The sequence below is a fragment of the Artemia sp. Qi Xiang Cuo genome, chromosome 20 (assembly GCF_049724085.1).
Source record: "Artemia sp. Qi Xiang Cuo chromosome 20, ASM4972408v1, whole genome shotgun sequence".
NCBI classification, from domain to species: domain Eukaryota; kingdom Metazoa; phylum Arthropoda; class Branchiopoda; order Anostraca; family Artemiidae; genus Artemia; species Artemia sp. Qi Xiang Cuo.
In genome coordinates, this window is record NC_142813.1 from 42589310 (window position 1) to 42600761 (window position 11452).

Consider the following 11452-nt stretch of genomic DNA (forward strand, 5'->3'; position numbering starts at 1 on the left):
GTTTGGAGCTGGAGTAGTGACCTGCAGCCAACTTTTATCTCACCATATTTAAATGTGATATAAGTAAAACAAATTACATTTTTTGCATTTTACAGAGCATCAAATAATGTAATATTTTTATATATGCAAAAAAAATATACAAAATAATAAATGCGTGGAATGATGAGCCATAACAAGAAATGTGTAAACGTGTAAATTTTTCATAGAATTGAGAGCAGAATATAAACAATAGTTAAGAAGAAACAAATTGAAAGGATTAAGGAACGCCAAAATTGGGGTAAAAAGAGACATTTTTAGCAGTAGGAAAATGAACCTTGTGGTATAGGAATTTAGAAGTAGTGACTAATGAGAGAGTATTATTCCCAATTTTGAGGGTGGTTAGTATCAGAGCCGTATTCAGGAGTTTTGGTCGGGGTTTGATGGAGGGGGTGTTTTTTCGGGCTCGAGGAGGGGAGGGGGTACAAAAACCGGTAGTTTTTTATCATTCAGAACACACAAAAGAATTTTGACCCGCAACATCTGACAAAAACCGGTTTAGCTTTCTGTATTTGGAGACAATTAGCTCAGGCTCAGTGGAAAACTACGTTGTAGGTTTATTTTAATTAATTTTTTAATATATAAAAATGGTATTTTCGTTAGGCTAGGTTACGTATTTAATATAATGTGTTCTGGGCGGCCTACTTTCCATAATTCTCTGCAGTAGTTCCCATAGTTCTGCTAATAAAGTATTAAATTTTCACCATATTTTGGTATATTTCATTAGGATTAACCTAACTTCACTTTTTGGGTGTGTTCTGACAAGTACCAAAAACTTCCAAGTATCAAAGTACCAAAGTACCAAATTTTTGTACCAATTTTTGGTACCAAGTACCAAAAATTGACAAGTACCAAAAAACTTCAAAAACGTTTCAAAGATTTATTTATGTGCATTTATATCTGTTTATACGCTATGCGCATTTATTTATACGTTTTTTCTTGCCAGAAAAACATTTTAACGGGGGGGGGGGTTCAAACCCCCTATCCCCCTGGATACGGTCTTGGGTAGTATGAAGTTTTGTAATCCATAGCCTTCTTCGAGAAATTACTGAACATATCTGAATAACATTTCAAAGGGGGGATGGGGGTTCAAACTCCCTATCCCCCTGGATACGGCCTTGGGTAGTATAAAGTTTTGTAATCCTTAGCCTTCTTTGAGAAATTACTGAATATATCTTTTAGAGCACTACTCTTTTAAACTAGCTACAATAACAGCAAGTTCTCACGCCATTTTTTTTATCAGAGAAACAATAGTTCATTGATATTTCACATTCAAGTGTAATTCCCCCCCCTGATTCCAAATAGATGGATACAATTTTTTTTTCCCGGAGACCCCTATGATATTTTTTTTATAATTTGAATAATAAGTACAAAAAAACATCAGGAAAAAATATGATGATGGGGAGCCCTAGTCCCCCACTGTACGGGTCTGGTCCTCATAATTTACAAGGACACATCAGCCTTGTAAAACAAACTCCTTATTTTACAGGAACCCACACCTCTCTCTCTGATTACAATTCCATAAACATGTAATACATGTCAAGGAAGTGTAACGTAAAATATCCCAAATTATACATTTCCATTTCTAATAGTAACAGCTGTCATTTGTTTTTCTAGCGTATTAGGACTTAACATATCAGAGTCTTGGGTTACTACACTTTTAAGCCTAAATTAGCGTGAATCGTAGATTTTGCTTAGCAACCACATAGAAAAAATTTGTAAATTTTAGCTTTTATTTCAAATAGTAGAGACTGTTTCGCTGAAACAAACTTTTCGTGGCTTTTAACAGTATGTAAACGGCCCTCGTCCCTAGAGAAACTTTAAAAAAATGCAAGTTTGAAAACAATGAATTTCTAAAAAGAATGCATTTTTGTGGTGATGCCAAAAATCTTAAATTTTCAGGCTTTGAAGCTACCAATGAAAAGTTCCTAGCTTAAAATTTTTTTTTAATAATTTTGGATAAAGAAGAAAACACCTAAAAGCATGTGAAAAGCAAAAATTTTCGAATTCAGTTGGTTTGATTACCTTTGAAAAGAGGTTTCAGCCCTCTTTCTAAAATAAGAATTCAGTATTTTTTTTTTTATTTTAGATAAAGAAGAAAATAATTTTAGATAAAGAAGAAAACACCTAAAAGCATGTGAAAAGCAAAAATTTTCGAATTCAGTTGGTTTGATTACCTTTGAAAAGAGGTTTCAGCCCTCTTTTTAAAATAAGAATTCAGTATTTTTTTTGAATTTAGATAAAGAAGAAAATAATTTTAGATAAAGAAGAAAACACCTAAAAGCATGTGAAAAGCAAAAATTTTCGAATTCAGTTGGTTTGATTACCTTTGAAAAGAGGTTTCAGCCCTCTTTCTAAAATAAGAATTCAGTATTTTTTTTTTATTTTAGATAAAGAAGAAAATAATTTTAGATAAAGAAGAAAACACCTAAAAGCATGTGAAAAGCAAAAATTTTTGAATTCAGTTGGTTTGATTACCTTTGAAAAGAGGTTTCAGCCCTCTTTTTAAAATAAGAATTCAGTATTTTTTTTTTTAGATAAAGAAGAAAATAATTTTAGATAAAGAAGAAAACACCTAAAAGCATGTGAAAAGCAAAAATTTTCGAATTCAGTTGGTTTGATTACCTTTGAAAAGAGGTTTCAGCCCTCTTTTTAAAATAAGAATTCAGTATTTTTTTTGAATTTAGATAAAGAAGAAAATAATTTTAGATAAAGAAGAAAACACCTACAAGCATGTGAAAAGCAAAAATTTTCGAATTCAGTTGGTTTGATTACCTTTGAAAAGAGGTTTCAGCCCTCTTTTTAAAATAAGAATTCAGTATTTTTTTTTATTTTAGATAAAGAAGAAAATAATTTTAGATAAAGAAGAAAACACCTAAAAGCATGTGAAAAGCAAAAATTTTCGAATTCAGTTGGTTTGATTACCTTTGAAAAGAGGTTTTAGCCCTCTTTTTAAAATAAGAATTCAGTATTTTTTTTTTATTTTAGATAAAGAAGAAAATAATTTTAGATAAAGAAGAAAACACCTAAAAGCATGTGAAAAGCAAAAATTTTCGAATTCAGTTGGTTTGATTACCTTTGAAAAGAGGTTTCAGCCCTCTTTTTAAAATAAGAATTCAGTATTTTTTTTTTATTTTAGATAAAGAAGAAAATAATTTTAGATAAAGAAGAAAACACCTAAAAGCATGTGAAAAGCAAAAATTTTTGAATTCAGTTGGTTTGATTACCTTTGAAAAGAGGTTTTAGCCCTCTTTTTAAAATAAGAATTCAGTATTTTTTTTGATTTTAGATAAAGAAGAAAATAATTTTAGATAAAGAAGAAAACACCTAAAAGCATGTGAAAAGCAAAAATTTTCGAATTCAGTTGGTTTGATTAACTTTGAAAAGAGGTTTCAGCCCTCTTTTTAAAATAAGAATTCAGTATTTTTTTTATTTTAGATAAAGAAGAAAATAATTTTAGATAAAGAAGAAAACACCTAAAAGCATGTGAAAAGCAAAAATTTTCGAATTCAGTTGGTTTGATTACCTTTGAAAAGAGGTTTCAGCCCTCTTTTTAAAATAAGAATTCAGTATTTTTTTTTTATTTTAGATAAAGAAGAAAATAATTTTAGATAAAGAAGAAAACACCTAAAAGCATGTGAAAAGCAAACATTTTCGAATTCAGTTGGTTTGATTACCTTTGAAAAGAGGTTTCAGCCCTCTTTTTTAAAATAAGAATTCAGTATTTTTTTTACATGTATAATATGAAAAAGTGTCCCCCCTCTACCCTCCGCCCCCTATAAAAGGAACTAATGACCATACAAATTAAAACGAAATCTGTCGAACAGAATTTTAAGATCTTATGTGTTTTTCAAGTAATCAAAGCACGTCATAATAAAATGTAGTTTTCAGCCAATTTATGGAAGGTAATCCCATTTTTTGCAGGAATACAGCAAAAATAAGTCAAATTACTTTTGCTTGGGGGGCTTGAGGTAACTGAAGCTCAAAAGCCTTCATTGCAAATCTAATTACCGCTATACACCTTGCATACACCCCGGTTTTATCTTCTTGTTTTCATGAAACTGGGGTGTATGCGGGGTGTTCGGTAATTGGTATGGCAGAGAAGGGTAATTCACTCAATCAAGGTAGGTACTCAAAGAAAGAACTGTGGAAGAGTTGATTCCAAGGAGACGAAGCATGTCGACTTTCTTTATAGCTTCGTTCAAGAAGATGAAGCTGGGGTGTGTGCGAGGTGTATAGCGGTAATTAGATTTGCAGCGAAGGGTAATTCACTCGATCAAGGTGGGTGTTCCAAGAAAGAGCTGTGGAGAAGTGGATTCATCTTCTTGAACGAAGCTATAGAGACAGTTGACAAGCTTCGTCTCCTTGGAATCCACTTTTCAACAGTTCTTTCTTGGAGCACCCACCTTGATTGAGTGAATTACCCTTCGCTGCAAACCTAATTACCGTTATACACCTTTCATAAGCCCGGGTTTCATCTTCTTCAACGAAGCTATAAAGTAAGTCGACGAGCTTCGTCTCCTTGGAATCCTCTCCTCCACAGATCTCTCTTGGAACACCCATCGCGATCGAGTGAGAGTCCCCTGGGCAAAAATCAGGGGATAAACTTTCGCGCAAAAACTTTCTATCAAATCCTTCTCTTTATTAGAATCCCAGAAATTCAATGGACTGTTTACAAGCCCCTTTTAAGAAGTTGTAACTCTGAAATGTTCTTTGCCAAAGTATCCCTAGAAAGGGACTCAAAATATATGTTACCGTGAATGTCCGAAATCTGGTTAATGTTGTCATTCACCGGTGAATGTCCGAAATTCCCTTTTTTCTGCTTGGATTCAATCAGCTTTGCGAGTCATCTTTTTCAGTCTTATGCAAGCTATGATAGTTAAAGTTAAAGTTAGGTTAGGTTGTGTTAGTTTAGGTTAGGTTAGGTTAAATTTGGTTGTAAATATCAGAAATGCGTTAAAAACCTAACCTAGATAAACTAAAGCTATACTAACCAAACCTGTTCTAACCTGTCATAAGAAAACCATGCATTAAATTGAAAATGTTGACTGGCAACGCTGACTAAATCTAAGGAGGAAAAAGATATTTTGGACATTCACCGGCGAATGTCGAAATTCATGAATTTCAAACATTCACGGTAACCTGTATATTATATTACTTATTTTATTTTCAATCCACTAGTAACTAATTGTAAATAGTGAAGTACAACATATAGAAAAAGAATATTCGGATATTTGGAAGCTAACTACGGCAACTTTACTAAAAATATCATTCATCTGGAATATTGAGAGAATCTTCCTATTACGGTACTATGGAGGGAGAAAAAGAAGGAATTTACAATTCGGGAAATACTGAAGACGCAAAGAAAACTACCATTCTAATTTAACAGAGCATAAAACCCGGAACTATTTAGAAAAGAATGTTCACAAAAACTACAAATAATTCGCATAAAGCCTCACGATTATATTTAATTCTGTTTACAACAATTTTCATTTTTTAGTAAGAAACCAGCTGAGTTCGGAAACACCGTTAATTGTAAGTAATATTGATGCCCGGACACCTAAAAACCACCACAGAGAGGACAGAAAATGATTTGCATGCCAGAGGTGTTCCTCTGACTTGTGTTTCTTAATCCTTCAGAAAAGAATAAAAGTTTACCTTTTGAATGATAAAAGCCTTTTAAGGGACATTTTCCATTTTTAAGCTGACATTAAATCCATGCATTGTTAAAGCTGTTTCGAACTAGAAACTACCGAGAATATTTCGCTACGCCATCGGCTCTTTTCATTAAATCATAATATCCGCTTGAAACAGATATTTGAAATGTAATATCCCTTCTCCTTTTAGCAAATATTGTGCAATACTGTTGCAAGTTTTCTCAACATTCTAGATTTTCGCTTAGCTTTTAGTAAGGCTTTTATACAGCTGGTTCATTTCCAGCCGAAAAGTCGGACTTTGATATTTAGATACTAAACGTCAACCAAGAATGATGATAATATTGGAAAGGGATAAATCATAATTTCGTATATGGAACTTCCCGCTGGACTTCTGTCTTTTATGTGGTTGTTTAGTTATTTGTAAAAAGTAGTTGTGTTTATTGTTGTAAACGGAGGGATTTTTGTTGACTAATCCACCCAAATCCAGTTTTTTAACCTCCTATTTTTCGTCGGCCATGATCATGAGATCGCCGAGTCTATCATTTCTCATTGTCAATTGCAGATAATTTTTCACATGCCCTAATACCGAAAAGAATCGCTTATTGCTGACAGTGTTCACAGGCAAAATAGCAACTAGCTTCATCAGTTTTAGCACTGCAGAATAGGCAGTTCGGACTTGGGTGGTTGGATAAAATTTCGATAGCGCAGAAAAGATCCAGTTTCGAAATTTCACATTTTAAGAGATGCAACTTTGCAAGTGAAAGCTGGGATTCTAGGGTATATTCATCAACAACGAGAATCACTTGATAATGACACATTACCCATTCAACTTTCGTAAATTCAGGAAAATCTTAACATGAAGGCAGATAAAGCGTCGAGCATAAGCGTATTTAACATGAAATGTCGGTTCATGTTGCTTTTGAAATTGTTAAAGCTGTTAAAGCTGTTATCGACTTCGAGGTCGATCACCTCGAAGTGCTGAAATTTACCGTGGTAAATTTACCGTGGTAAATTACCGTGGTAGGATTGAACTAGCTGACTGATGTCGCGTATACCGGTTGTTGAGTTTGAAAGAAAGTCTTTGGGACGAGTGAAAATGGCTTGACTTCTCTTGCTCCAAGCACTGATTTCAGATTTTGGAAACTTTGATTCCTGGATATCGTGTAAAGTCAAGGATTCTGATATGTTTTTACGTAAGGTTTTCCATTAGTTGTCATTTCTCAGCTTTCGTAGTGTTTCGTATGCCCCAGAAATATAGCGGACTGAGTAAAACCAGCGAATTTGGGCTGTCCTCTCTAGCTTCAAGACATTTTGCACGCTAATACACTGGGATTCTGCAAATAGTTCATGTGGAGTGTTACTGTGTGATATCAAGACGTAAAGTCTTAATACCACAGAGAAAATTCTAGAAGTTCACTGATGTTTTTCAGGCAGTCAGTCAAAATTAAATTTAAACTAAGGGCGCGACAGTGTACATAAACTGCATGAGGCACCTTCTCCCTTAGCTTTACTAAAACTCCGTTAAATTCCCCGCTAATGACGTATGCACCGTCATAGCATTGGGTAACACGCAACATTAAATCAACGCCAACGTTTTTTATAGTTTTACAAATCGAGGTGGATAACCTTTCGGCGTCTAATTTTTGCATGTGATAGCTGCCGATTGGTCGCTCCACTTCTTTTCCATTCGATATGTACCTGAGTAGGAAGGGTACTTTTTCTGTTCTAGAAACATCTTTTGTCTCGTCGACGACAATAGTGTAGCAATTTGGTGATTTACTTCTGAAATAACGTCTCCCCGCAAGGAATTCCTATTAGTGTAACTAAGTAATTTTGGCACTGATGACTGCAATTATAGTGGCAATATCAGTGCTTTAACTTGGCCTTCACATTTTCGTCACTTTTAGATAATTTTTCTGTCAGTTCAACGAAATTATCCCAGTTTGCGGATGTTTCTGAATGACCCCTCGAAGCAAGACTCTAGCGGCCGAGTGAGCAAATCGCGAAAAACATACTTCGCATGTTAAAAAAAAGTTTAAAGTTAAAATATTTTAAAATAAAAGTTTTAGTGCCCTCTTTAATGACCAAAAAGATAGAATGGCTGATAGCCCCCCCCACCTTTTCCCAGAGTCATCTGGTCAAAAATTAAAAAAAATCCATTTTGTTCAGCGTAGTTCAAAGGTTCAGTAACTATGCCTCTGGGGAGGAAACGACTCTCCACAGCCCCTGGTAAAAGGGCTGTAAGTTTTGAGGTTCACCCATTGTCTACAAATAGTATTTGTTATTGGGAAGTATACAGACATTTTTGGGATGGATAATTTTCTGCGGGGGAGGGATTTTCCGCGGGGAGAATTTTCTGCGGAGAGAGATGTTTCTGGGAATGAACATTACACGGGAAGTTTTACACGGGAAGAATTTACCGAAATTCTTATAGAAATTCTTTTATTTGTCATACTTTTTCTTTGGCTACCTAATTATAAATTCGCAAATGTTCCGGAAAACTGCCCAGGAGAAATTTTCAATGGTGTTGAAATTGTTTGTGAGATTTTTCTGTAAGGGAAGAGGGGGCACATTTTCCACGGGAAAATTTTTCATGGCGGAATTTTCCACGGGAGGAACTTTCCATTGGGGGAGGGAAGTCTGGGAAAAATTTACTAGTGAAGGGTGTATTTCCGGAACGATTTAAAAAACTATCGGAAATTAAATAAAAATAAGTCTTCTTTCAAATTAAAATTATTAAGAAAAATATTCCAGGCGCTAGAAATTGTCCGCTAGAAATTTCCCTTGGGTAATTTTCAGCAATTTTCCAAGGAGGGGAAGGTGAATTTTCTGGTATTATTTAAAATACGATCAGAAGCTCTAAATATAAACAAAAGTTTTTCAACTGAAATCAAAGAGCACTATTAAAACTTAAAACGAACGGAAATTATTCCGTGTGTGAGGGGAGCTACCTGCTCTACAATACCTCACTCATCACCCAACAGTTTGACTTTTTGACCCGATTCTTTCAGAGAAACTCTTAAAACCCAAGAGCCATTTAATTAGAATGAGGAATTTTTGTGAAGTACTTAAAAACACTAGCTTGAAGAGCGCAGTTTTGAGGAGGGGACAGCTCCCCTGATAGACAGAGTAATTTTTGTTCGTTCTAAGTATTAATGTTGTGCCTTCTTTATTTTTGTCGTAAAAACGTGTTTTTTCTTTGATATATGAAGGAACTATAGTGAAATTTTGGCAGAATTCATCCGAAAAATTCCTTTTGGAACATTTCATTAATACCAAGTAAAATGATAAGTACCGAAAAATAAAATAAAAAAAAAGATTCTGGAAATTGAAAGTTACTTTCAGTCATTAGATAAAAATATATACTATCGTTATTAACTATTTCACTACCACTATTAGTAACTTCTTCAGAGAAGGGACTGAACTACCCAAATATTGAAAAACGGGTAAAAAAATACATGGAAAAAACTAATTCTACTGATCACCCCCACTCCTATATAGTGAACTAGATTTCCCTCGAAGCGTAATGTGTTTGTGTGGCTTTGAAAAATTTCCAATTAGATGTTACCTTAACTTATCATTAATATTGATTGTCAAATTATTTGACCATCCTTTTCCGGTTAATCATTATTGAGCAATTGTCAGTAAGAATTGAGAATGTGGTTTTTCCTGCAAAACCTGGAAAAGGTTTTTATAATATAGGCTTTAAGCAAGGTGCTTGTTCAACTTGCATTTCTATTTATCTTAAATAAAACAACCGCAGACAAAATGTTTATGTTCCATGTTTACCCCCCCTCCTGAACAAGCTCTTTGATATTAGTGTCCCTTCTAAGAACCCCAACCTATTTTTTCACCGATAACAGTATTTAAATGTGCTTGACATTGCTTACTCTAAATGCGAAATTGTCTTTTCAACGTAGATATCTGACACATATTTTAAGGAACCTGTACCCCCTAACTACAATAAAGATCTTTTAAAACGATAATAGAGTAAAAGCTACATAATTTCATTTAATTTGGTTGGGGCACACAAATCACAATAATTTTTATTCTTTTAATTTATGTATTTATTAATGTGCTATTTTATTCTATTTTCTATGCTTCGATTTGCTGTTTAAATTAGATATAATTAACTTGTTCATACTTTTATAGAGTAAATATCCTTCTATCCCTTACAATATCACTAGTACCATTAGTCACCTCTTTAAAACAGGGACTGAATGGTCCGAGTCGTGGAAATAAGAACTGAAAGACCCGGTGCATCTGCGCGTTTCTTAAGGTACCAGTTGCATCTTTACACTTGCTCTCCGCAGGTTAACATTTTCTGTGATTAACAAGTGTAAATTCCTTCCGCAAAAATGAGCCGTTCTATTAGTCCTGCAATAAAAAATAAGGGGTTCGAAGAGGTGCTTTTGTGTTCATACGAATACTTAAACAGGGTTGTACCTGTTAGATGACAAAACTTATTTTTCATCAATCTAGTCAAATTGGAAAAGACTAACATTCGAAAGTCCTTTTTACTTTTTTGTACAATTAATGGGTAGCCGGTGTTTACCCCCTGGTGAAAAATACCCCTACGTAAAACGAAACTCTCAGTTTCTGATTTAATGAGCACCCTTTGAAGTATCCACGACCATGAGGTGGAGATGGAGAAGGGGAAGTCTTATTCCTGTAAAGAATATATTTTGCTCATTTTATGTTTTAATGTTACCCTTTACTTTCATAATAACAGTGTATACCAGATATATTCCCAGAAATCAAGAGGGATTCAAAATCAATTTCACATCTTTGATAAGTTTTTAAGGTTTTCCGTACCCCGCCCCTCGAAAAAAATTACACCATCAAACGAAAGTCCAGGATATGCCCCGCTCATGGGCATAATATATCTATTTTTACCTCCAGTCTTCCCTCGTCTCTCCCTTAGAACTAGTGCTGTATTTCTCTGAACGCTCAATGTTTGTTGGGAAGTATCAGCATAAAAAATGCACCTTTGAGGCATCTTCCTCCCTCCCTAATTGCAAAATAATTTATAATTGCCAGGGCCTTACCCAAGACTTTCGTTCGGGGAGGATGTACAAAAAAAAACTTTTTGAGCAGGATGTATTTTTTGTAGGAGGGAGACTGCACCTTCCTCATTTCTACCTCTGCCTCATTGTCGTAGAAACTTCGGAGGATGCTCATTCAATCAGAAATTGGAAGTTCTGTTCCATTTTTATAAGTCGAAAGTGATTGGAGACCATCCAGCCACGGGAGGTTATTTTCCGTGGGAGGAAATAAACGCATAGAATCAATTAATGAGGGTGACACATGACTGGAACCCATGGATGCAAAACAAATGTCTCACCTAACCCCATCCCCAGCCCACTTTCCAAAAAATAATAATTAAATTTTACATCATTCAAACAGCCGGTGTCTTACTATGGCATGCAATATGTAAATGAATGAAGTCTTCAATGGATCACCTCAGTCAAAAGAACCTTTTATTCATGATTGAAAAGTACAGTTTTTGTTATGTTTTGCCCCCCCCTACTGTCTAACAAAATTTTATCTGAGTCCCTGCTAGGAGTCTTGTCTGTAAGTATGGAAATGCGTTCGCCCGTGAACCCACAACTAGGAAATACGCAGAAAGGGATGCTATGGGCCTGGCCTGTCTCAAAATCTAAATTTTATTGGAATTTTTTGACACTTCTTGTTCAAATTATCAAATAAAATGAGTTGCATTTTTGTCGTTAACAACGTAGACCTATGGCTATTCTAAA

General features: G+C 34.5%; 1 protein-coding gene across 1 annotated transcript in view; it reads right to left on the reverse strand.

Moving 5' to 3' along the window:
- Positions 1-9883, reverse strand: part of LOC148940229 (diuretic hormone receptor-like) — a 319450-nt gene extending 309567 nt beyond the window's left edge. Inside the window, exon 1 of the mRNA XM_089106103.1 lies at positions 9838-9883. The gene's annotated coding sequence lies outside the window, so the exon portion shown is untranslated. The remainder of the gene's footprint in view (positions 1-9837) is intronic.
- Between the last annotated feature and the right edge of the window lie 1569 nt (positions 9884-11452).